We start from the raw sequence: 26,367 nt of genomic DNA, 5'->3' as shown, positions 1-26,367 counted from the left end.
GAGTGGAGTTGGATTGAAGAGAACCTTGATCGCCAGGTTAGGACATTGAGACTTGCATTTTGGGTAACAGGGCAGCAGTGAAAGTGTTTCTACTGAGAACGACGTTCTTTAGCGAGATTATTCTGTCAGCAGGGAGTAAAACTGACCAAAAGAGGAAGGGAATAGAAAGAGCAATGATTATTGGGGGAAAGTTTGTTCAACTCTAGTCTTGCCTTATAATTAATCTCACTTGGTATGTCTCTAAGATGTTTAATAGTCATGCAGCAAAGCATGAACCCTCCTAGAAAAATTCCATTAGTGACAGAGCCCAATAAGGAATAATTATTCATGATAAGAGTATTTTAATTTGGAGACTATATCCAGTTGATGTTCCTGCTACTGCTATATTTCCCTGTGATGCACTTAATTCTTTAAAGTATTTTCACACTTAAGTGTGGTACTGCATCCTCCCTTCATCTTAACAGCATGTCGTTAAGATGATAATAGTTCCCTACAAGTCAGCTGAACCTAGACATGCTACCAGAGGTACAGAGAGCATTAGTGGCTTCTCTGGCAGCATCACCTAGATCTTGCAGCTCTTAGCTTTTCTCTTTTCCGATTGTGTTTTCTTTGTCTCTTCTATTCAAGTGACTGCAGAGTGCTGGCTTACATCAGAAGCAGTCATTAGGTCACGTATAAATCCGCTTTGTATTCATTTAAGGAAGAGGCTTTCCTTGTTTATACAGCTTCAAGTTCTACATTTTATTTCAGGAAGACAGACTCTCCAGCAATCTCAAAATGGCAAAAGATGGTCTCAGAAGGAATAAAGGCATAGTTACCTTTGGGAATAGAAGTGTATATAAAGTTCCAGCTAAGAAATTGGTCAGAGATTGTATGAAAAGTGACTGTTGTTCTGCGCTTGTATTTCTTCATCTATAAACTCTGTGTGTTTAAACATGCCTCAAACAGCATTTAGCACTGGCAGATTTAAATGCTGATGAGATGGTATTTGAACTGATCTTTTCTTCCTCGCTGTGCCTAATGGATTACTAAATTTAAGTGCTCAGGGCGCAGTTTTGCCCTCCTTTGGGGGCGTGTGTCTCTTATTGACGTCATTGGGAGCCCTGTGTCTCTGCAGGGCAGAATTTGGCACTTCCATGTAGAATATTTTTAAACTATAAAATTGAATTACAAAGGTATTGCATCTGCTTTTTATATAGACACTGTTTGGTTTATTAAAGAATGTTTCATAAATCCAGCCAATTCTGCAGGACCTACATATTTAGCTAAGCCAACTATTTTTAGAAATTACAAAGGACAGTGAACTTTTAATTTAAAATCAGGGTTGTGTAAGACTGGATTTTTAGAAATCAGAGTGATACGTAGTTGAAAGTAAGCTTGTTATTAAATCATGCTTTTATTTTTAGCAGGTGTGCTAGTGAGTGAAATTTTGTTTTGTGAAAACACCAATGAAAATGGTCAACAGAATATTAAACAGATGGTGCTACCCATGGAAATATATGTTTACCTCTTTTATTTTCAGGTAGAATTGGTGGAATTTTGTGAAGCATATTCATTACAGCAGAGTCAGAATAAAGATAACTGAGGGTTCTGTCCTCTCTCCCCTGGATTCCATGTCTGCAGCCTGAATGTTTAATTTAAACCACCTCTTGTGTACTAGTTCCTCTCCCACCTCTCTCCACTCCAGCCCAGGGGCAGGGCAGGTGCTCGTGAGGGCAGCTGTGGATGCACAGTGAGCCCTCCTGGGTGGTAGTTCCAAAATAAACCAGAACCTTTCTGCTTACTCTGTCCATGATTTGATGGCTGCCATACTTCCTAAGGCCCTGATTCTGTCTCAGAAACTTGTTTTCTCAGCAGGAGCAAGGCCAAGTTTTTAGTTTTTACATGTCCTTGCTATGTGTCTGAGTCATTTTGATAGGGCAAAATCCTAGAGAATGTGTCCAGACTCTCATACTCACAGGTCTGCAACACTTTACATCCTCTGTGTCAGCAATATTTAGCCAGTGTGCTGCACATATTTTTAAAACACAAAATATCTGACTATTTAGTCAGGGGCACTAACTTCTTTTCCTTTAGACTGTCAAATAAAAAAATGACAACTGCGAACACAATAGCTGTTCAGTGTGAATATCCTGTCTTGAACCATAAATATATAGGTTATATAATGGAGTTGCATCTTATTTGTCACATTGCATAAAAAGGTTGCATCTGACTGGTTAATTCTTGGTAGCAGAAATCCATATATACAAGTATAGGGACCTTATATTTTTTTAAGTGACTTTGTAGCAAAAAGGGTAGCTAAGTACTATTATAACTTTTTTGTGAATTGATAAAAATTATACCTAATTTTTGTCAGATCAGCCAAAAATACAGGGTCTGGCAGTAATAATGTCCCCTTTTTATTACAAACACTTTTATTGCAAAATCACAAACATGTAATTCTTTAACATAACAATATCACACTCAAGCATACCATGTGACATTTTGGGTGAAATGTTCAAATTGAAACTATAAATTATTATACTCATATTGTTACTACCAGCCACACTCGAGCAGGCTTTACTTCTGCCAGACACTGCATAATGTATTTTTTGGTATGTTGCAGGATTTTAGTAATTAGTTTATGTGTACCACAAGATGAAAAAGGTTGAAAATCATTGTTCTAAGTCATTGGATAATATCATCACTGACAGATTCAATCTCAAACTCCTGGAAGTCATTCTAATGATGCAAACTGCAGTTCAACTCACTAACTATTGCTTTTAGAAATATTTCTTTCCAATGTACAGAAAAGAATCTCACATTTAAAATCTTTCAGCTTTTACTAGCTGTGCAGTTATAGCTTTCTTCAGATGTGTTCTCTGAAGTAGAATAATGCTCATAATTTTAGGTTTTAAGAGTTTATACCTTCCATAAAACCCAATGAATATCACCTGGGGACAGTCACCTATGAACTCCCAATACAGAAACCTAGGGGAGGATTGGTGTGATTGGCAAAAATATTAACAACACAGGCCAATCCTGAATCCTGGTAGTGACGTATACCTGAGGGGGCATGTAGGAATTCCCAGTGATTTTGTACTTTACTGTTTCACGTCTGCTTGTTTGGAAAGCACGCCAACAAGAGGACACTGGGGAGAGAGCCAGACCCATCTGTAATCCCAGCATGTTTGAATGTTGCCACGGTAGATGTGAAAATAAACAATGACAACCTCCTGCTCCAAGTGGAAACATTCCTCCTTTCTAATTGAAGTTATAGAACCCAACAGGACACAGTAGAAGATACTATAATTCAGGAAGACCAGGAGCACTTGGAATCTCTGGCTTATACATCATTTTGTTGCACCTCTTCCTTTTATAGATGAAGAGATGGTGAATGGGAGAAATTAAGGGATGGCTACACAGCTATGTAGTGACAGATTTGGGCCGGAAGCCAGGTTTCCCAGTTCATAATTCCAGTGTGGTTTCATCTGCATTGAGATTGACTAATTTTGGAGAGGACTTTTGTCTCCTTTCCCCTGCCTTTCTCCCTGCATCTTACACTCTGATTTCCAGCCTCTATCTCTGGTGGTGAGGGGGTGGGGTGGTTGCATTGTTAATACTTGAATAATCTCTCCACATGATTGGCAGGAAAAATTTGAATTCTGTCTCTCTCTTGTTTCTCCCATTCCACCGCTTTTCCCGTTTCTGCTAGCAGATGATATCCTAATATGACATTGGGTTTATCCTTCATGGATAGTATCCATACTCTGGATTTTTAAAACACACCCTCAGAGTGAACATTTCCCTCTATTCCACTTCTTCAAAGCTCTTTTAGGTGACTTTTATAAAACCTTTATTTTAAAAATTGCACTTTAGTAAAATACTTGAATATATTTACCCAAAGTTTCATTAAGAGTGGACATTTCTAGAATTCACTCAGGAGGTGGAGAGCACTTTGGGGTACAGGAATCATTTGGCATATCATAAGTGACTTTTCTATTCACCTGTTAAGTCAAATGTTAACCCTGGTTTTCTGAGCTTTGATTATGCAGAAAGGGACATAGCTTCCCAAGGGCACTGCAGAGTTTTAACATGAATGTCATGGGTGCACAAAGCCATGGAGAACCCATGTGCTCTTAGTCATTATGGTGACTAAGGGCTTAGTCATCATAAGGGCTTATGATGAAGGGCTTAACTCCAACAAAAAAGTGGGTTTTAGAGCTACTGAGACAATATCAACTAATAGGTGTAGTTTTCTTTCTTATTGAGATATAATTTACAGAGAGTGAAGGGCACCACAAGTGAGGGTGTAATTTGATACATTTACACATGTACAGCTTAATGCAGCCACCTCCAAGATCAAACTACAGATAATTTCCAGCACCCCAGTAGGCTTGCTCATGGAGATGACTGTTATACTGTTTTTGCAGGGTTTTGTAACAGCTGTAAAAGTTTATTTGGACATTGGTGTTGATGATCTTGGTAGCCATATCTCTCCTCTTCTGTATTGCCTTCTAAACTGAAAAATGTAATTGTTCTTGGTAATTATCTGGACAGGAGGAGATGTCACCTAACAGGTAGATGAAGCAGCTCTAAAATTTCATAACCCATTGAACTTGGTTGGCAGTAAGAACTGGGCCTAAAACTGTAAATATTATCTTGTTTACTGTGGAGGACTTGACCTTAACATGTTTCTAATAAATCTCTAGTCTTACTCCTTTAAGGCTATTATAACAAAATGGGTGTGTTATAAAAAACAGAAATTTATCTCTCACAGTTTTGGAGGCTGCCAGTCTGAGATCAGGGTGCCTGCATGGTGAGATGAGGGCCCTCTTCTGGGTTACAGACCTCTTGTATTAGTGACACGTGTTTAAAGGGGGTTAGGGGTCTCTCTAGAGCCGTGAATCCCATTCATGAGGGTGCTGCCCTTAGGACCTAATCACCCATCAAAGACCTCACCTCCTGATACTATTACCTTAGGCATTAGGATTTAACATTTGAATTTTGTAGGGGGAGGGGCCACAGACATTTAAGCCATAGCATCACTATTCACAAATTCCTTTACAGGAATTATTTAAAATATATAGCAGGTCTAGGGACAGCAGGGACAGTATCCTGATTTCAAATTTTACTTGATTCTGAGGCACCAAAAGACTATTTTATCTGGTGTCACTGTCTTTCGGATGCCTAGAAGGTTTGAATGGAGAGAATTTAGCTGTGGACAATTATGGGACTTATTTAAGATCACAAAGAAAGGCCAGCCTAAACCATATGAGAATTTGGTTCTTTAGAGGAATGAGAACATTTAAAATGTTAGAAACTGGAAGTTCATTTTTCACACATTACTTGATTCTTCTAGGCCCTCTGCCAGACAATCTTCCCTTGCCTTTTTTTCTTTTCCCCTGTTGGCTTAAAATCTTGACCGTTCCATTTAGTGATGAGACCATTTCATTTGACGCTGTTTGGGTTGACTGCATTTCAGATCTGTGCAAGAGGCTTTAATACCTCACTACTTTTCCTCTGGATAATGAGTCATCTCTTCTAGGAATTAAGCAAATATGATTTCTGTTTTAGTGGTTTCCTAATAAAAAGGTAGGACGTAAAACAAAAGTTTGGCTTTCATTTCTACTCAATATTATTTTTCTCCTTGAAATATTTCAAAATAGTATGTCAAAGTATAAACATTTGTTTGGATTTAAGATGTTTGGTTTTCTATTTTGGGAATCATTTTTGCTTTTGTCTTCTTTGCTGAACTTTTTCCACAGAGAGGAGAATAGCATTTACTCTCATATTACATCCATTAGCATTTCAGGGTTTTAAGTAAGTAAATGGACTGTGTGAATAATGAAATATTTTTGCTTCAGATAGATTATAAAACTGAGACTACTTTCTTAAAGCAGTAGGCTTTCTTATAGTATAATTTAAGATCTTGAGTTTTGGGCAGAACTGGTATTTCTGATAGTGAAAGTCCTAATCATATTTTAAAATTCTGCCTTTTTGTACAATGGAAACATTAGAGCATTACATATAAACATATAAATGGAAGACAAAGGTGCAGTGAAGTTATGCCTTTTTCTTGGATTGTTTTTTACTAATGGGATGTTCATATTGAAGGGTGGCAGAATACACCACCTCTAAATATGCCTCCCTGCCACAAAGATTATTTGAGAAACAGCAGACACAGAAGCAGCTCAGAAAACAGGGCAAAAGTTATATCTTTGGAAGGGAAATTTATGTGAGAAAGGGGCCTGTACCAGGAAGACAGCTATATCAGAGATAACTTTTTCAACTGAGAAGCTTGTCTGAATGGCAGGACCCCCTTTGTTTATTAAACATGTCCTCTTCTCACCTTCCCATAAATTTCCCCCAGCACCCCCACCTTTGAAGCCCATGTTCCCTGCTCCTTTCCCTAGCCCAAGATGGTATATAAACTTCAATCATTTGGTGACCATTGGAGTCTCATTTCCTTGAGTAACTCCCATAAATACATAGGTAATTAAAATTTTTTTAATCAGTCCTGTTAATCTCTATTATATCAGTTTAATGCTTAGACCAGCCACAGAACCTAGCCTCCAGCTTTTTCAGGATCTCAGCTGAGGTGCCAGGCATGTAAATAGAGCTGTTTTGGATGTGTTAGTCCTAGCAGAGCTCCAGCTGACATCACATGAAGCAGAGATGAGGCCGTCTTTGCTGAGCCCTGCCCAGTTACAGAGCCAACAAGTAAATGGTTGTTCCTGTTTCAAGCTACTCAATGTGGGAGCAATTTGTTATGCAGCAATAGTTAACTGAAACTGGTGTTAAGACAGCAGCTGGAGAAAATTTTCCTGTGGTACTACAGAACGAGAGTAAGGGGCTCAAGAGTACAGAAAATGGCAGGAGAGAAACTGAACTCTCATTTTAGAAGAGAAGCCTAAATATGGAACCAATTATCTTAGCATATCATGAATCATGTCTCATGTAAGACTACACTGAACTGAGTGGGAAAATATTTTGAGGAAGTTACTCCAGGTTGGGGCAGCTCCACAGATAACTTCTCTTTTGAAGTTTGTATGGATAACTGCACGGATGTACTTGACTGTCTCAAGTCTTCTCTTATTAGCACTTCATGGTCATAGGTAGCATCCTTCTTCACTATTTCTTTTTTTCTTAAGGTTAAGAGGTTGGGAAGACAAGAAAGGTGTGATAGCTCACTGCACAGAGTCTCAGCTGTTGTCAATTTTTGTAAACTTTGGATTCTACTTCTAGTGACCTTAGGTAAAATGATTTACTACACTGGCAACTTATAAGAAAATTTAGTCACTTGAAATCATATTCCAAACTACAGGTTTCTAAAATCCTATAGGTGACCTTCTATAAGGCCACTTTTGAATATATATGAATGTAGTTCTCTTAAAATGGTTAAATAGTGGACTTTCTTAAAAAAGATAACTGAGGTTCTACTAATTTCATTTAAAATATTATGGTCCTAGCTGCTTATTAAATTGGTTCAAGTGTTATTAGTCTATTATTTTATAAATCATTCAATATTTATTGGTATTCTGGTTTCTTCTATTTTTTCTTTGTATTGGGTTTTTGTGGTATAAAGATGAAAAAGCTATATTATTCAATCTTGCCTAGTTTGCAGTCTATATTTTGAAATTCAGTGACTTTTAGTGTTCCAGATTGTTTCATACACTGATAATGAGGTCTTGCTCTCTTAATTTTCTAACCAAAATAATTTTCTTCTAATCCTGTGAATCCAAACATCATGCCAATTAGCTTAACTGCATGCATTCTTTCCATCTATTACACACTTGCAGCAACCAAAGAATTTGTACCAGGTAATACACCAGCTGTGTCTTTTGTTTTATTGATAATGTATTACTCTATAAAAAGGTCCTACTTATTCACAAAAACATTTAGACATATCTAGTGACAGGGAAAATCTGATTAATTTAAGAGAGTGGCCATTATTTTTGTACAAAGAGAAAGCAATATTTCATTTAGAAAGGTAAGAAAAGGGAAGAAGTACCGTTTTAGAACTCAATGGACCATAATGAACTTGGATTAGGGGAATTTTTAAAAAACAAAATAAGATAAAAATGAAAATAAGATGCTGTGAAATTAGGTGGTCTCAGACATCAAATAGCCTATATTTCTGTGTTGCACTTGCCTGTATAGAGGAGCATTCACTTGTCTTGGACAAAGGTTCTAAATGGGTGAGGTAAGCAGCAACATGGGTGAGGAGAGATAGAGGGTAGTAGGAAGTGAGGTCCCCGAGGGCAGGAGTTGAGTCCTTCTTTCCCTTCATCATCATTTTCATTTACAGAAAGCAGCTATTACATATTTACCTTATTTAATCCAATACTTGCAATAGCCCTGCAAGGCTGGTGTGATTATTCTCATTTTACCCGTAATAAAGTGAAGTCTCAGAGGTAAAGTAACTTTCCCAAAGTGACATCTTGCAAAGGGTAAATTTGGGATTCAAACTCAAATCTTTATTTATGGCCTTACTTCTCAAATACCTTACATAATTATTAAATAAAAAATTATGAGCCTTCTTTAACATTTTTATTGAATTTAAAAAAAGCTTCATGATAGGAAAGGTTCTCTTGCAGGTTCTCTTGAGCTTTGACTAGAGAAATAGTAGCTATAATGGATAACTGTCAAAATTTTCAGATTGGACAGAACTGAACTGTTGGGACTATAATTGTAAGAATTTCTAGGCCTCTCTCAGTGAAGTTTCCCTGACTGGTAGGTACATGTAAAAGACTGTGGTAATTCCAGGGAAGCAATTCACAAAGAGGCATTTCCTTTGCTAAAAGGACAATGATTGACTTATTCCTTTTTATAAGTGGAAGTCAAGAATATGGCACTTGGGCTAGAGATAATTTGCATGTTATAGTACATAAACTGGGTGGCTGCCTGATGCACATTGATTCTTCCTTGGTTTCAAATTCCTTGGGAATTTGCTCTTCTTCTTATATAAGATACTTCTTCTGAATGGAACTAGCTGTCTTTTTACAAGATTTTCTTCCCTGTCCAGCAGTAATTGTTCAAAGACAGATAACCAACCCAGCAGTCCAATCATAGATAGGGTAACCATATAATTTATGACATGCACAGGGGGTCATTTTGACCCCTGACTTTTTTTTAATCCTCACCCGGGTACATGCTTATTGATTTTAGAGAGAGAGAAACATCGATGTGCGTGCCCCCATCAGGGATCAAATCTGCAACTAGTTATGTTCCCTGACTGGGGATTGAATCCACAACCCTTTGGTGTATGGGATGATGCTCAACCAACTGAGACAGCTGGCCAGGTTTCCCTTGACTTTATTTTGAAAAAAATTAAACCTCTAGAAGCATCAAAAGAATAATACAATAAATATAATCTGTTGAATTAGTCAGATTCAGCAGTTGCTAACATTTTGTGCCACTTGCTCTGTATCTCTCAGTATCCATGTAACCTTCTCTTGTTTGTTTGAATTATTTGAAGGCAAGGTGCATATGTGACAGTCTTTTCTTACCTCCTTCAGTGTAGATATCACAGAACAAAGGACATTCTTCTACATAAGCACAGTACAGCCATCACACACAGCTGTTCACAAAATTTTCCTTGTAGGTGTTCCCCTAGTTCCTAGGATATTGCATTTCATTGGTTTATCATATTTTATCTTACTTAAACTTCTTTTAAAAATGTTTTATGACATTAACATTTTAAAGCATCCATGATGATTGTATTATCGAATGTCCCACAATCTAGATATTTCTGATTGTTTTCTTATAAATAGTTTTGAGCTGAACATTTTAGCAAGGATATTACGTGGATAATGTTATGGAAATTAGGACACTTTTGAGAGCAGAAGGTGTACTATTAGTCATTACGCTGAAATAACAGGTACAAACTGGCCATGCTAATCATAGAGCCAGACCTGCAAGGTAGCTAGTCCAGGAAAGAGCACATCACCTAAACTGGGCCAATCAGAGTCCTTCCCTGAAATATTTTGTATTGATCTGAGGGAAAAAGGTTTCTTTAGACCAGTTGCTAAGCTATTTGTCTGAAGTTGTGAAATATTGAATTCTAGATAGAATGAAAATAGAATAAGTGAATCCTGATGGCATTCATCCATTGGTTCCATTTCTCTCGAAAATTAGGTTTATCTCTGCTCTTTTAAAAATTTATTGAACATTTATTATGTGCCAAGCAATTTTCTAAGTGCTTTACATGTATTAAATTATGTAATCACCCAAGAGCGCCATTAATTGGTTTTTATCTGTCCCCTCTTTATGGGAGTTGAGGAAGGGAAAGCATAATTGACTCACCAAAGATTGCACAGCTAAAAAGGGATGGCGCCGAAATAAGAACTGAGAGCACATGATCTCAGCCACAATAATGAGATGCCACCCACAGTGATAAGACTCCACCCATCCGCTTATTTTGTGCTTAAACTAGTTAGCTTGGATTTCTGTGACTTGCAACTCTAGAGTACTGGTTAATACCCATATGACCTTCAGCTCTATAAGAATTGGAGAATCAAATCAATTCTGAAAACATGAGACACGAATGGATAAAGCCCTCTCCTTAGGCCTTGTTTTTATTTTTTTTCAGATACAGGCCTTTACTACCATTAGGGATGTGCTCTAGTTTGTGGGGCCCTACCTGGTGTTACTCTGCTGGGTACATTAATAATGAAATAATTTTTGCAAAGACAGGGTTGAAGCTTTGATGATTAGTGTGTAGTCAAAGCAATTAAAATATTTAGAACATCAATTAAGAGGAAATAATCTTCTACACATTGAATCCTTCACTGTACTATCTCTCTCAGAGAAAATTGTTCTAAGAAGCTCTCTTTTTAGTGTATTGGATGACATGTAGTCAGTTTTAAAATACAAAACAGAAGTAGTATGAAGGAAGTGGTCTTCTTGATGACAACAACAGATGACAGAGGATTGTGAAATTTTAATATGTAGCGTGATTGGTTGTAAATTGCTTCCATGTTTGCTGAGGTAATTTGCAAATAAGAGATGAGTCAGATCTTCCATTTGTACCATAGTATATTATAGTGAAAAAATCCAAATGGTAACGGAGATGTGGTTTAACTTTGACTTGCATTTTTGTTAACCCTTAAATATCAGCACAATCAGTTCAACTCTTGACTCCAGACATAAGTTTAAAGACATTTATGTTTTTTAAGACGAACTATAAAACTAAGATATTATCCACAGGTATAGGTTACTCACATTCTAGCGACATAGTTGTCGCTATGTTTTGGGGGCCATCATGTGTCAGTCATTGTGCTGAGCATTTTCCATGCACGAAGCTGAAATCAGAGTTGGAATAAGAAGACTCAAGGACAGTGACAAGTGTGGGAGAAAGGAAATCATGGTTCAGTTGATAAGCCATTTTTCTTAAATCTTTCTGAAGGATCCATTGTCACTTCTATTTTACAGACAGAAAAGTTGAGCCATCAAGGTACTTGTTTAAGATCGATTATTAAATGGTGGTTCTAAGACTATATAACTCAGGTCTTTCTCACTGAAGAAAATAAATTCTATTACCACACACTGGTGTGCAGGAAATAATGAATAATGTTGAATGAATAAAAGAAAATAATAATCATGAGCATGTCAGCCAGGCTTTGAGGTAAGCCTTGATCTACAATATTTGCCCAATGTAATAAATATGCTATATGTTTAGACATACATAAATCTGTATATCTCAGAGTTAAACAGTGTGATCTTTCAGTTATTAGATTTGCTGTATTTATTTCCTTCATATGTAAACAGAATCAACATTAATGTTAATGTCAATATATAAAGGTGAACCATATGTCAACACATGTATATTTGTAATACTGTGTGGCTTAGAATATTTTTGCATGCCTTTTTTTCCAGCTTCTTTGTTTCCAAGGGCATAGAGGAATGAAGTATTATGGTGCCAGGTTATATTTTCAGTTTTTAGTGACTTTCCCTCTGATTGTAGGCTGAGACATTTTAGTCAGACTTCATTTATTTTAGAGCTTATTTTATTAGGCTTGCCCTGATTTTTAATGAGTAGATTGAGTCGTTTTTTATAGTCATGTCACATATTTACTCTTATTTGTTTTTCCCCTGATGAAAACAATTTGTCCTTCTCCTTTATTTTCATGAGAAACATACATTTATTAGCCTTCCACATTCTCCCGATTATGTATACATGCAAACATGGCTTTTTTCTTAAATCAGTCCTTCAAATGCTGCTATTAGGAAAGACATTTAAAGCTGTCATAATAAGATCTGGGTGGGTGACAGCAGACTTGGTTAGACAAGGTTAGGGTACGGTTCATTGTTAAAAGTTCATATTTTATCATTACATTTCTGTTTCTAACTCTTGTAACCAGTGGGCAATGAGAGATGAAAAGAGGAACTATTGCTTTGCATTGATAAAATCACAATTCAATAAGCTATAGTTGTCTCAGTTTTATTTATTTATTTATCTACCTATCATTTATATCTCTAATATGTTCATAGAGCATCAGTTTTTATTTCACACAGAAGGTTTACACATGACTGGTGGATGGAGAAAAAGACTCAGCTGGAGAGACAGGAGTAGGACATGTCATTTTATATGTCTGTGTCACAAGGACATCTTTCTCTTAGTTATTTTTAAGGTATACTGTTCATAGCACTTGATATGCTTAGATTGAAAAATCCATGAAAACTTCTGTAAAATAAAAGGAAAAATCTTGAAATATTTAATTACATACCCTAATGAAATACTTCTGTATGCATGGGTATAGGTTATTCTGCTGGGACTTAGCACTAAATGAAGCATACACCTCACAAACATTAAACATTCTCAAAGACTGTATGCATTTTAAAAATGAGTTTACAAATGCTATAGATTCTCTCCCTAGGAAGTTGTGTTATGTATACATGTGCATGACGTTTTACTTACAACTTAAGCTGCTTGTGAACATATGTATGCTCATGCAAGGATCCAGATGAGACACTCATGGTCGACTTCTAATTCATAAAGTTGCTATGTAATTGTTGGGTAGTGTATTTTTAAGTCCCTAAGGTTGTCACCTAAAGTTAAGACACCTGTTTGGGATTTTGGTCCAACCCACACTGGAGTAGGGGGATGGATACCTGTGTCTGCTCTGTACCTGTAGCTTACCCATTACTCTCTCTCTGTTTCATGGGGACTAAATACACTGTAAATTTTCAAAATTATTCTCTATCATAATGGCCTTTATTTAAAAATATCATATTAATGGCAATAAACCAAAGCTTGGCATTTTGTAATTCCCTGATTCACTTGGTACACCCAAGAGCATTTCTGTTTTAGCTTAGGTTTTCAGGGAGTGCTCCTTTGCTCCACCAAGCTCCCTCTCCCCAGCCCTGGTCTCTTTCCCCTGCCAACAGTGTTAAAACTCTCTGTCTGTGTTTATGGCTTTTCTGTCCCCTTATTACCTTAATGAGAAAACCATTGGTATATCAGTGAAAGGAAGAAATTGAAATTTACTGTTGCCAACACATCATTAGATAAATAACTGCACTATTTCTCTATTTCCTCAGGGTGGAAAGGAATGTTAATTTTGGTGAATAAAATATGGCATATGAAACTGGACAACAACAACAGGGATGACAACAATAAAACTTAAGAAACTAGTTTAAGAATTTATTCAGAATTTCTCTGAAAATTGCCAAAATTCACCTATATGTTCATGGCATTAAGAAGCAATATATGAGTTATGAGCCCTGGCTGGCGTAGCTCAGTGGATTGAGCGCTGCGAACCAAAGTGTCGCAGGTTCGATTCCCAGTCAGGGTTCATGCCTGGGTTGCAGGCCATGACCCCCAGCAACCGCACATTGATGTTTCTCTCTCTATCTCCTTCCCTTCCCTCTCTAAAAATAAATAAATAAAATATTAAAAAAAGAAGCAATATATGAAACAATAACTGATACATTTAATTGTAAGGATCACCTACTGAATTCAAGAAGACCTCAGAAATTTTTATTCCCACAAAGGCCCAAATTATTAAAACAACTTAAAATCTGTCTTCTGGTGATAATGGTGATTACCTAAAGGAAAAAAATCACATAGAGCCATTGTTTGTGAATTGTCCTTGTTTTTGCAAGGCAATGTCTTAAAAGCTCGGAATTGTGAAAAAAAAAACTAGTACAAGTACAACCCTCAGAGTGTGCTGTACATGGTAGGTAATTGGCAAACAAAGCTTAGGAGAAATCCAGGGCATACACACCAATGGTGCAGGGAAGGTTTGCAGACATACAACTGTAATTCCTGATGGAGTATTTCAATTTAAACTCTACTGAATTTGGGTACTCCCACAATAAAATTTCAGCCTTGTCACTCTGCTGGAAGGAATTATTAAAGAAATTTCCAGTTAAAGTTGAAATTATTATGACAAGCCTGTCTCTTAACTATGGGGTGAGTGTCTAGACATAGCTCTAATTGGTCTTCTTTTAATGCATTCATTGTTTAATTGATTGTGGGAATGATTTATTCTTCCACAAAACTGAGATTAATGGCAACTGGCGGCCTTATTGGCATTGCTGTCAGAGAAATGACCAAAAATCTCAAAATAGAATTGAGAAGACAGATTCTAGGCACAGAGGAATGTGCTTCGTGAAAACTGTGTTTTAAAATTATTACTACTTCAGCTTTCTAAAAATGTGTCCATTAAGAACATTTTTAATTCTTATTTTTAATATATGGGGTTCAGCCCATACTATGGTATTAAATATAAATGTCTTTTATAGGGTACGTAGGACTGATACTTAAAAAATGGATAAAAATTCAGCATTTATAACTATTAATTTGAAACCATAACTTTCCTTGTAACCTCTGTATAATACTATTTTTTGGTAGAAATTTGGAAACACATGTGAAAAAATAATATATTTTGAGAATTTGGTTTTATTAGATTACTCTAAGCATTTTGTGTATTTGTAATCCATCTAATATCTATACAAATCACGTGTCCTGTTTTCCTTTATTCGTAGATAGACAAAAATTGATATCACCTTTGTATACTTATGCTACTATGGTTCTATGTCAAGCCAGATTTTCATCTTTAGCAGCTTTGAAGGGTAGGAGTTGGAGAAGATTTCCATTCTACATGTTGTGTATATTTTTTAGTACCTATAAATTCATTGTCACAGGTCTCATTTTTCCAGTGTGGTTTAACAATATAGGGGAATACATTTTAGTGGAAAAAATATAATCTATGAAATGTAAGAAATTTTATGATAGTTAGTTGGTATGACAAAATGAAAACTCAAGAAGAAGAACCTAGAAATTACCCCCAAAAATGTACTCTTGTTTTGGGGGGTTTTGTTTTTTTCTTTATTGCTAAATATAGTGTATATATAGAAAAATTAGTAAAACAAACATTTATCATGTGCACAAACCCTTTTGTCCCTCTGTGGTTACAGGCCCATCTTTTTGACCTGGAGGTATCTATTCTATGGTCTTTTATCATAAAACTTTAAAGAAAAGAAAACAGACATTAACACCTATGTATGCAACTCTAAAAACTGCGTTTCATTTTTTTTAAAACTCTATTTGAAGGGAATCATATGTTTTTTTGCCTAGCTTCTATATTTTAGTATTACATTTGTGAAACATTTCATATTGTTGTATTTGCTATTATTCATTTCATTGCTGTATAAGTAGTTCATTACATGGATATATCACAATTTATATCTGTCCTACTGTTGAGATACATTTGGTATGATTCCAGCTATGAACATTCCTGTACTTTTTCTCCAGATGTGGGAATGTTGAGTCAAAGGAAATATAATCTCCAATTTTACTATATAATGCTAAATAGTTTTCCAGCAGTATATGTAAGTTCCCACAGCCACATCCTTACCAACATGAAGGATAATTAAACTTTAAAAATTTTTGTTAGCCTGATGTATGTTTAACGGTTGTAGCGACTTTCATGTTTGTCATCACTAATGAAATTGAGAATCATTTTTACGGTTATCTGACAGTTGGGCATTTTTTTCCCTTTTTGCCTATTTAAATGTTTGCCCATTTTCTACTATATTGTTTTTTAAAAATCTATTTATAGAATTCTTTTTATATTCCAGATGTCAGTTTCTTTTTGTGTTTATACATTGCAAACATCTCTTTATGGTTTGTACTTTTATTTTCTTTATAATTTAGATAAACATGTTCTTAATGTTATATAGAAGAATTTGTCGATCACTTTCTTCATAGATAATTTTGTTTGTGTTTTATTTAAGAAATCTTTCTTTACTCTAAGATCGTATGGATATGTTTCTCTATTATTTTATTTTATTTTATTTTTTAAGAATTTATTTGTTTATTTTTAGAGAGGGAATGGAGGGAGAGAGAGAGAGAGAGAAACATCAATGTGCGGTTGCTGGGGGTCATGGCCTACAACCTAGGCATGTGCCCTGACTGGGAATTGAACCTGCGATGCCTGGTTCGCAGCCTGCGCTCAAACCACTGAGCTACGCCAGCCAGGGTGATTTTATTTTTTAAATAATTTTTTAAATTTATTTTAAAAATTTAATCTTTATTGTATTTTTTCTAATACCATTTAGTCCCCTTGTACCCACTGCCCCCCAGAAGTCACCACACTGTTGTCCGTGTCCATGAGTGCTTTTTCTTTTTTGCTCAGTCCCTCCATCTCCTAACTCCCAACTTCCACTAGCTGTCATCCTGCTCTCTCTCTATGAGTCTGTGCCCAGTTTCTTTGTTAGTTCAGTTTGTTCTTTAGATCCCACACATGAGTGAAATCACATAGTATTTATCTTTTTCTGACTGGCTTATTTCACTTAGCATAATGCTCTCCAGGTCCATCCATATTGTCCCAAAGGATAAAATTTTCTGCTTCCTTTTTTATGGCAGAGTAGTATTCCATTGTCTAAATGTCCAACAGTTATTTTATTAACTCATCTACTGTTGAACACTTGGGGTGCTTCCATATCTTCGCAATTGTAAATAACACTGCAATAAACATAGGTAGGGGTGGATATGTTTTTTCAAATTAGTGTTTTGGGTTCCTTCAGATATATTCCAAGGAGTGGGATTGGTGGGTTGAAAGGTAGATCCATTTTGAATTTTTTGAAATATTTCCATACTGCTTTCCATAGTAGCTGCACCAGTCTGCATTCCCACTAAAAAACAGTAGGGTTCCCCTTTCTCCACATCCTCAACAGTACCTTTTATTTATTTTTATTGTATTTTATTGTTGGTGCTATTACAGTTGTCCTCACTCTTTTTCCCTTTGCCCTCTCCACCCAGCTCCCTCCCATGCCCCAGGCAATCCCCTCATCATTGTCCACATCCATGGGTCATGCATACATGTTCTTTGGCGAACACTTTCATCTTCTTTCGTCCATTCCCCACTCCCTGCCTTTCCTCTGCAGCTGTCAGTCTGTTCCATGTAACTGCTTCTGTTTCTATTTTGTTCATTAGTTTATTTTGTTCATTAGATTCCACATGTAAGGGATATCATATGGTATCTGCCTTTCACTGCCTGGCTTATTTCACTTAGCATAATATTCTTCAGGTCCATCCTATGCTGTAAGTTAAGTACTTCATAAGGATTTATAGTTTTACTATTTTCATTTGGGTCTTGAATCTATCTGTGATTGATTTGAATAGGTTGTGTGAATAACTCTGATTTTATTTTACCTCACATGGATATCCAGTTTTCTTGGCAACGTTTACTTAACAAGCTGCCATGTCTTTACTGGTAGTATTACTTCTGTTATATATGAGTGATCATGAAAATGTGGCTTATTTCCAAGCTCTCTGTCACTGGGTTGGTACCACACACTTTTATTTACTTGAACTTTGAAATAAGTTGTGGTATCTGTTAGATCAAGTCCCCCTACCTTGTTCTTTAGAAATGTTTTGTCTGTTCTCGACCTCTTGAAAATTTGCATATATTTTAGAATCAATTTGTTAAGCTCTATAAAATGAGTGTTGAGATTTTGTTTAAAATTATATTTAATCTATACAGCAGAGAGTCTATACTTGAGAGATATTGATGCACAAACATGTTTTCTCTCTCCACTGATTTGGTCCTCTTTAGTGTTTCATGGTTTCATAAATTTCTCTGTAGAAGTTTTATACCTATTTTTATAGATTTATTCTTAGATCCTTGTGAATCAGAATTATAACAGTGGGAAATTTTGTCTCGTTCCTATCTCAAAGGAAATGGTTTCACCATCAGTTGTAATATGTGCCAGTAAGTTATGTTTTACAGATACCCTCTAACTCAGGAGTGGCAATCTTATAGCCCATGGGTTCAATTTGGCCTGCTACTGGTTTTTACAAATAAAGTTTCACTGGAACACAACCATGCCCATTCATGTAATGATTATCTACAAGTGCCACAATGCCGAAGTTAAGTAGTGTGACAGAGATCAAATGGCCCACAAAGCTGAAAATATTTATTATCTGGCGCTTTAAAAAGAAACAGTTTGCCCACTCTACCAGATTAAGATGTTCTTTTGTATTTTTTTTGCTAAATATTGTTTTCTACTACAAATAAATATTGGATATTTTATGTGATTAATATTTTTAATATTTTTTAATATTAAAATTTTAAAATATTTTTGGATTTAGTTTGTCAATACTTTGTTGAACATTTTTGCATCTTTGTCTATGGTTAGGTTGATCAGCAACTTTCTTTTCCCTTAATGTTTCTTTGGGTTTTGATATCAAAGTTAAAACTAGCCTCTTAGATTAAGCATGTGTTATACTTGGATAACTGGCCAGTGGAACTATTTATGCTTGGAGTGCCATTGTGGGCAGACTTCTCATTCTTGATTCAGTTTCTTTCATGGGTATGAGATTATTCATATTTCCTCTTTCTCCTTGAGTCACAGTTATATTTTTCTGGGAATTTACCCATTCCTCCTAAATTTATATTCATTGTCAAAATTGTTCACAAAATTCATGTAATATCCTAATGTCTGCAACATGTTCTTTTGTTCATTTCTACTGTGGATGTGTCTTCTTTCTCCTGTACTTATTCACTAGTGGTTTTCCAGTTTTATTTGTCTTTTCAAAGAACCAGCTTTTGACATTTGATCCTTTCTATTTTATGTATACTTCTTAGTTCAGAAATTTTTCTATGAATATTTAGTCTGTCCCCTATGTTTTAGAGTTTAATTTGATGTTCTTTAATTTATTGAAATGAATGGTAGCTCATTTTTTTCTACTTTTTCAAATATATGCCTTCAAAGACTATAATATGTTTAAAATAAACATGTTCTTAATTTTGATATCTTCTATTTTAATTTTCTTTTATTTATTCTTTGTTTGATTTCTAAATCCTTCTAACCCATGGAGACTTTCTAATATTTAAAAACTACTGATTTGTAGATTGTGTTGTGTTTATAACACTTTCTTTATATGATTTTTAAAAAAGAAACATGTTAATAGTTGCTTTATGACTCAATATAAGGTCAATGAATATTCCATGTGAATTTGTAAAAAATGTATGTTTTGTAGTACATAAAGGCAGTGTTACATATACCTATTAAGTCAAGTTTGTAAATCTTGTTCTATTGTTCTATATCATTATTTTTGTCTGCTTGTTCTATCAATTATTAAGAAAAGTATACTAAAATTTTTTACTACAGTTGTGGATTTATCTATATTTCTTTGTCCATTATATTTTGTTTTAAATAGTTGAGGTCATATAATTATAGGAAAACTAGAGAAGAAAAGAAGTGACATTTTCTAATAGAACCCACTTGAAAACCTTAAAGCAGAGGTTGAGGATTTAAGATCATAATCATAATGCCTTATAATTGTTCAAGATGCTTTCACATATCCTATCTCCTTTCATATTTATCAGATCTGTGAATTAAGATAGACATTATTAACCAAAGCTGATGGTAGTAAGGTAAGAATATTACTACAAATTACTGACTACTTAATGACTGGGTCAGATCCAATAAAATGAGTTTTTAAAAAATAATTTCCCAAGCCCGTTCTACTCCTTTCCCCTTAGCACACTGTGAAACACACATTCTGGCTTTCTTGCCATGTCTTTCACTCACCAAGGGAATTTCACTTTTAGGTATTTGTACTCAGTGTTCACTTTACCTGGGCAGGTAGACCTTTGTTCATATGTTAGCTCTTCAGAGAGGTCTTCCTTGATTATTCAAACCATTGTCTATTCCTTTAGCCTGTATTATTCTTTAAAGCATTTAATACTAACTGATAATATATTATCTACTGTGGTATTTAATTGTCATTTCTCTCCCTTGAAGTACATAAGCTCTAAGATGCTAGCTGGGGTCTGTACTGAATTTACTGCTATCACTGCTATAATTCCAGGGTGATGGCTGACACATTGTAGGTATTGGATAATTTTTGGTTGCATGAGTGAATTAATATTTTCTTAAAATAAGTATGTTATCAATCAAAAGTAGCTTGATTGATTAAAAACAATTATTGAGACATTCTGAGCACAAGGAATTCTTTTCAGCATGATAGAGCAGTGAGTACAAGCAAGAATAAAACAAGATTGCTAACTTCAGTTTATAATCCAGTTGGGGATACAAGATATATACAAATGATAGAATCTGAAAGTGGTATTAAAAATGAAGATACAAGAGACATCACAGCATGAACAACTAATGGCCAAATATATTATTTAAGCAATAAGTCCTGTGAATTCAATGGAAGGATGTGTCACTAGAAGCTTAATTTTACAGAAAACAATCAAAATATAAACCATATGGGCACATTATTGGTTGATCAAGAATTGCCTTTTCTGTAAACAGAAAGGAGGAGTTTATAGCCAATAAGAAGAGAGGTTAGCAAGATTTAATTAATTTCCTCCACCAAGCTATGAGTACCTCCTGGGCAAACTCTGTTCTATTCCTATCTGCTTCTCTTGTTTAATCTGGTTATGTCTATTTACTAGTTTTCTACACCTTATAGTTAACAGAAGTTCTGTACTTGAAATCCAAAGTCATATATTGTAGAAAAAAATCCTCTAATAAAAATACTTTATATTAGATTTTCAGTCACACATGGGTAGAAAGAGGATTTATTTTGTCCTTTATTATTACTTAGTCTTCATCAAAACACTAATTCAAAAGAATATATGCACCTCTATGTTTCTTGCAGCATTATTTATAATAGCCAAGATCTAGAAACAGCCCAAGTGCCCAACAGTTGATGAGTGGATAAAAAAGCTGTAGTACATTTACACAATGGAATACTACTGGGCCATAAAAAAGAAGGAAATGTTACCATTTGTGACAGCAGGGAGGGACCTCATGTTTATTATGCTAAGTGAAGTAAGCCAAATACCATATGATATTACTTATATATGGAATCCAGTGAACAAAGTAAACTGGCAAATGATAGAAACAGAGACATGGATAAATGGAACAGACTGACAGCTGTCAGAGGGGAAAAGGGTTGGGGGACTGGATGAAATAAAGTGAAGGAATTAACCAAAAAACACATATGCACAACTCATAGACAAGGACAACAGTCTGGTGATAGCCAGAGTGAAAGGAGGGTGGGGACTGGGTGGAGTGGGGACAAAAGGAGGGAATATGGGGACAGAAAGAGACTTTGTGTGGGGCAGTGAGTGCATGATACAATATGCAGGTGATATTTTATGGGGTTGTACACTTGAAACCTGTGATTTTGCAAACCAATGTCACCCCAATGAACTCAATACAAAATAAATGTACGGTTTTTTTTACTCACTTAGTGTGTAACAACTTACATATCACTTTTTAAAAAGATAGAAAACTCCAACCTTGGGTTCCCATTTCTATTTCAGCTCTGTGGGCATGTTATTTTACTTTATATTACGACGGACTCGAACAACATATTCAGTTTGCAACTCTCCACTGGAATTGGGGTATAGGAGAGAGAGGAGACAAGCAAGAGGAGAAAGAGAGAAGAGAGATACTTCAGAGGAGAAGGAGCTTTTGAACATCTGATAAGAAGTGGCCACTTATTTGCTGTTTGACCCTTGACACGTCAGTTAATCTTTCTGGGTCTCAGTTCCTTGTCCTTGTAGATGAAGGGACTAAACTCCATTAGAGGCACTTTTCTGGTTGATGATTCTTTGATTCTTATTTTCTCTACAGTGGTGGAAGAACATGAAAGTGTATCTGACAAAAATGAATAGGAAAAAGATGATTAATTGTCACAGAATGGAAAGATGCAGAAGAGACATGGATGATGGTTGTGAAAGGGAAAGTATATGAGAAAGTAGGGATTCAGATCTTCCCCCTCCTCCAGTTTATTTATTTAACAGACATTTATTAGTACTAATAAATACTTATGTAGCATGTGCCAGCTATTGTCCTAAGGCCTTTCTAAAGACGGCCTCATTTGATACTTAAGAGATAAATACTACCATCCCCCCTGTTTTATAGCTGAGGAAATTGAGGCACAGACAGGCTAACCAACTTCACCCAAGTCGCATAACTAGTAAGGGCTGTGGCTGGATTTCAAACCCAGGCAGTCTGGCTCCAGAGTCCATGCCCTTGTATTTCCTATTTTACTGTTAGAATTTACTACACATTTTCTTCAATGGAAATTCCCACATCAAAGACAAAAACTTATTGAAGTGTAACAAAAATAATAAACCACTCCAGACATATTTAGGTTAACACATACCCTATTTGTTTCTGTGTAATTACACTTTCTCAAGAGTCTGCCACGTTTGGTATCACTGTTTTCTTATGAACTCTTCAAGCAAGACTGATGTAAAATGGACAGGATTGTTCTTTGTTCAGCTGCAAACGAGGTGGCACGAAGCACAGAGAAGAAAGCCAGGCTCCCCAGAATGTGTGCAGGAAACCTACAAATAAATGCAAGCTCAGGCAGGGCTTGCGTATAGTCAGGAAACATTTGCATTCAGGTACTTGTAAACTTCAAAAAATTTTAAGTCTATATCCTATTTTCTTTCCACCACCCTAATTAAAAAAAAAACTACAAAAAAGCAAGACTATTAAAGCACAATCGTTGTTTGGTTTTGCTATTAAGAAAACATTTCAAGTTCAAGAGCTATGTTGATCTTGTACTGTAGGAGGCAGCAGCTCATTAATAAAACAATGACCGTATGGTCTTTACCCCCTTCTGTTTTTTGTGGTTTTTTTTTTAGCATTACTACTATGATTGTAATTGTCCCATTCTCTAAGGTAGCTTGGTTTCCCTTGAGAAAGTAAGGTGCTTAAAGGTTTCATAAAAGGACAGATCCAATGATTATTGCTGTTTTATTTATGTAAAATTAGCTTCTACTGCTTTTCTATTCTTTCAATCTATTGCTAAACTTAATTTCTTGTACTCATAATTTTTAGAGTTGAACACGTAAGAGTTGGTAGGAAAGTAGGAGATCATTCTCTTGATTGAAATCTCTCATTTTACATTTATTTCTATGGAAATAAGACCAATGGCTTGCCAAAGACAGACAGTGGCCTGTCCAGGGCTGGCTTCCAGACATTTCCCTGCTGGTTCTGTTCTCTGTACTTGATACCAGGTTTTGGGGTTGACTTAGTCTGGGCTTCCAACCCCTGTAACACCCTCTATTGTCTCCTCCCCAAATAAAACAGATCTCCCCCCACATCTGCCTTTGTTTTCTTTCTTCCAGTCCAATTTGTTTTAGAAGATAAGCATGAGTATCCGGGAAGTTAATGTTGATGTCTAGAGGGCTGATCAGATTTGCTTAACTTCAAGCAATGGAATGTCTAGAGAGCCAGCCATCATGGGTGCTTTGAGGGAGTGCTCTGGGAGAGAGGAGTCCTGACCACTGGGGGCCAGTGCTTCCCTTTTCCCAGGGCAGTGTGGTCCTGCTGCTGTCTGTCAGTGTATGTTAGAACTCAGCCTCATGCTTCTGGTCCTGCGGCCGGCCCTGCTGTCCCCTCCCCCTCATCTTCTTTTAATATTTTATTTAAGTATACATGTAATTTCTACTTCCATTGTTGTTCCTATATCTCTGCTCTTAAGAATTAGAATTGGTATCCTAGGGTACACTCTGTAGTCTTCCTCTCTCTAGAGCCCATTTTATAAATTCCTGCATTTGCTTCTTTCCTAAAAACAAAAACAACAAAAAACCTCACATTTTTTCCATCAAAATGCATTCACAATGCCCCAATCCATAGTAATCTTGCCTCCCTCTCTAACCTAGACTCTCTGCATCAGTAGCTCTCCTGGTACTATTTAAGTTCAAAGTCTGTCTTTCCAACTAGATTGTAATCTTTCCCAGAATTTACTCATATCAGTCTTGCTCTGAGTATAGGTACTTATCTAGGGGATTTGCCCACTACTCCCTCCTAATCCTTCCTAATACATCAGTACCACATTGTGATTGATTTGATTTATCAGATTTCAGGACACTGATTAAGCACATTTACCAAAGAGTTACTATTTGCTAAAAGGTCACCCAGGACTGTAGCCCTTTCTTCTTTTTTTCTTCCAGGTGTCAAGCTAACCTAAAGGGTACATTTAATCACCTTATTCTGTTCATTTACCAGAGCTGGCATAGCTGAGTGATGATAAAATTTAGTTTGGGAGTTAGGTGGAAGAAGTTTCCCTTTAGGCCTAAACCTACTTTACCAGAGAGTTGTGCACTGGGAGCTTCAGGCCCAAGCTGAGCCAAAAATAATGCAGTGCCCTTTAATATTGCCTTTGGGCCTCTGCCTTTTTCTCTGAGAGATTCTAATGGAGAGAGAGTGTATCTGACACAAGGCAGGATTTGGGCATTTTTACACTATTTTTAAAAAGTGAGCACAGGGATTTATCTATTTTTTTAAAACATCCCCATGATGCATTCATTTTGTACCTGGAAGTTTGTGTCTTTTGATTCCCTTCATATATTTCACCCCTCCCCTGATGTCTCTGGCGACCACCAACCCACCAACCTGTTCTCTATGTTTAGGGGAGAGAGACCTTTTCTTTTTTTAGATTCCACTTATGAATGAGATCATATGGTATTTGTCTTTCTCTTTCTTGTTTCCCTTAGTATAATGCCCTCAAGGTGCATCCATGTTGTCACAAATGCCAAGATTTTATTCTCTTTTGGGGTGAATAATATTCATATACATATTTTATGTATAAACATCTATATGTATATATAATCTAAATATTTTATATCTATGTTGTATACATAATATAAACATCTTGATTTTCTTTATTCATGTTGCAAATGGCAAGATCTTACTCTTTTTGGAAGGTGAATAATATATATCTTGCATTTTCTTTATTCATTCATCCATACATGGACACTTAGTTTGCTTCCATATCTTAGCTATTATATCTACTTTTAAATGAGAGCCAGAAGTATGATAAATTTAGTTCAGTGCAGTATGGTAGATACAAATGTATATAATCACTAAGAAAATGAATACTGACTGAATAAAGGATTGCCAAATTAGGTACAAGCCCATTAGTTAATGCCCTAAAACCCTAAGTGCAATATTTGGGGTTATCCTTATTTTTTCACCAGACAGGAGTCATTTGACTTTTTACCAGATACAAATCTCTACTAGACAAATTTGTCTATCCTTGTCCATTGTTATTGAGCAAGAAACATTCACGTCATTATAAGTTCTCCACAGGTTAACATAAACCCCAGAGCTGTAAAGTCTTCTAATCAGTAGTCAATAGTAAGTCAAACAAAGGTGCATACCCTAGAGAACTCAATAACCTTGGATACATTTGTTAGACAAGTTCCAGCATGACATTGAAAGAAAATGTTGTCATCTATTTGCCTATTTCCAGGTTTTGAATATTTTTTTTCTTAACAGTTCTTCCTTATAATTATAAGTAATCTTGAGAAATAATTCTTGATTACAAAGAAAACATGGTTTTATTGGGTTTTGGCCTGATTTATTTATGACGGCATAGCAAAATGTTTATTAATGTATATATAAGCCACTTTGTAGTATGGTAAGCAAATATGGAGATTAGAATGCTAAGTAACTGCCAAGGCCAGAAAATTAACTTCTCTCTGCAGGTTTCATAGGAAGCAAAAAGTAAAGATATTAGTGTAACGAATTCCCCTATACTTACTCACCACCTATCATCAATAATTATCAACACATAACTAACCTTATTTCTTATGTAGTTAACCCACTCCCTCCCAATACTGGATTATTTAAAATTTTTCCTATATCTTCACTGAGGTATAAATGAGTGCAATATAATGCACAAGTTTAAAATGTGCATTTGACAGATTTTCATATATGCATACATCCATGAACCAATCACTAAAAGCCAGATACAAAGCATTTTAGCATCCTCAGGAGTTTCCTCTGTCCCTTTGTAATCTGTTCCTCATCTGTCCCCAGGCAACCACTGACCTGCTTTCTGTAATAGAGTGATTTGCATGTTCTAGAAATTGATGTAAATTAAATCATACA

This window comes from Phyllostomus hastatus, unplaced genomic scaffold (genome assembly GCF_019186645.2).
Source record: "Phyllostomus hastatus isolate PE091 unplaced genomic scaffold, TTU_PhHast_1.1 phas_scaffold_93, whole genome shotgun sequence".
In the NCBI taxonomy this organism is placed as follows: Eukaryota; Metazoa; Chordata; class Mammalia; order Chiroptera; family Phyllostomidae; genus Phyllostomus; species Phyllostomus hastatus.
Note: the sequence above shows the minus strand (reverse complement) of the source record.